The sequence below is a fragment of the Chrysochloris asiatica genome, unplaced genomic scaffold, assembly GCF_000296735.1.
Source record: "Chrysochloris asiatica unplaced genomic scaffold, ChrAsi1.0 scaffold00047, whole genome shotgun sequence".
NCBI lineage: Eukaryota > Metazoa > Chordata > Mammalia > Afrosoricida > Chrysochloridae > Chrysochloris > Chrysochloris asiatica.
Window position 1 is genome coordinate 14,691,224 of NW_006408565.1, and position 1,966 is coordinate 14,693,189.

Here is a 1,966-nt window from a genome sequence, read left to right on the forward strand (position 1 = left end):
AGAAAGAAACTTTACAAAGAAACAGAAGAACTAAACAATACAACCAACCAACGTGACCTCACAGAGTACTCAACCCACTAGCAGCAGAATACGTGGAACATTCTGTATACGTGGAACCTTCTGCAGAACAGACCACATGGTAGGCCTAAAGCAAACCTCAGTGCATTAAAAACATCAAAATACTAAAAAGCATCTTCTCAGATCAGCATGCTATAATATCAGAAATCATCCATAGGAATATCAAGGGGGAAGGAAATCAAATACAAGGAAATCAAACAGCACCCTTCTTAGGAAATACTGAATAATAGAAGAAATAGAAAAGGAAATGAAAAAATTCCTTAAATCTAATGAGAATGAAAACACAACATACTAAAACTTCTGAGGCACAGCAAAACTAGTGCTCAAAGGACAATTTCTAGCAATGAATGCACAAATCTCAAAAAGAAGACTGAACCAAATCATCACTTTAACCCAATATTTCCAACAATTAGAAAAAGAGCCACAAAGTAAGGCTACAAGCACCAGGAGAAAAGAAATCATAAAGATTAGAGATGAAATAAATGAAATAGAAAACAGAAACACAATAGAATCAACAAGACAAGAAATTGTTTTTTGAAAGGATTAATGTAATTGGCAAACCACTTGCAAATCGAACAAAAGAAAAAAAGGAGAAAGTACAAATAACACGAATAAGAACTGATATGGGAGACATCACAACAGAACCAATGGAAATAAAAAGGCTAATAACAGAATATCACAAAGAATTGTAGTCCAACAAGTTTGAAAATCTAGAAGAAATGGACAAATTTCTAGAAATATATGGCCTACTTAAACTAACACAGACTGAAGTAGAAACCTGAACAAGTATTTCTTCCAAGGCACCTCTGTGTGAGTTTGAACAGCCAACTTTTTGGATAGTGGTCAAGCACTTAACCATTGGAGATTCTGCCACTCAGGCCTACTGGGAGAGTCCTAGGAAAATTTGGGGTTTGGAAATACTTCCAGGTGATTCTAATCCATCCGGTTTGAGAACCACTGCTTTAAGGCATCAAGACTTACTGTAAGAACTAACAGAATCAGAGAAGTTCACTGTCATGGTTAAGGTCACACAGCAAATAAGTGGCAGAGCCAGGGTTCTAACCCTGGCAGTCTAACTCCACTTACACTACTGTGAAGAGTCCAGTATGGAATACATACTCAGTGACCCTTTCTCAATGATCTGTTGACCCATCCTGCTCCCAGGACAGCACTGGTCACCTCAGGAGGAAACTCCTAAGTGGGGCTTCTCACTTGGGAGAGGAAGCTTCCCATCTCCGAGAGTGGGTCGTTCTTGCTGCCCCCCATCATGTAACCCTTCCAGATGTTCCTCACCAACATGTTCTTCACATTGAAGACCAAGTTGTTGCCGGGAAGGGCCTCAGCCAAGGGCTTGTGGTACACCTCCATGGACTTGACCTCTGTGGTGATGCTGCAAGTGGGAAAAAGTTATCACCATAAGTGGCTTGAGGAAGCCTGTTTTGACCCAGCCCACTGGCACTGTGCTGATTCCTGCAGGGACAGAGCCACCAGCACGTCAGCAATCAGACCCTAATGGGTCCTCCACCCCAGGCCTCCCAACATAACATGAGCTTACCCCAAATCTTGTAAACATTCTGCAGGGGCAGCCACAGGGTGTTGTTATTGTTGTTGTTAGGTGCCATTAAGTCGGTATTGAGTCATAGCACAACAGAAAAAAGCACTGCCTGGTCCTGGGCCAACCTTACAATTGCTGCTACACTCGAGTCCATTGATGCTGCCACTGTGCCAACCCATCCCGCTGGGGGTCTTCCTCTTTTTATCTGACCCTCCACTTTACCAAACATGATATCCTTCTCCAGTGACTGGTCACTCCTGACAATATGTCCAAAGTATGAAAGATGGCCATCCTGGCTTCCAAGGAGCATTCTGCTGTACTTCTCCCAACACA

At 42.3% G+C, this 1,966-nt stretch overlaps 1 pseudogene; it reads right to left on the reverse strand.

The window, feature by feature from the left end:
* Positions 1-1,272: 1,272 nt before the first annotated feature.
* LOC102810845 overlaps positions 1,273-1,966 on the reverse strand; it is a 9,208-nt pseudogene continuing 8,514 nt past the window's right edge.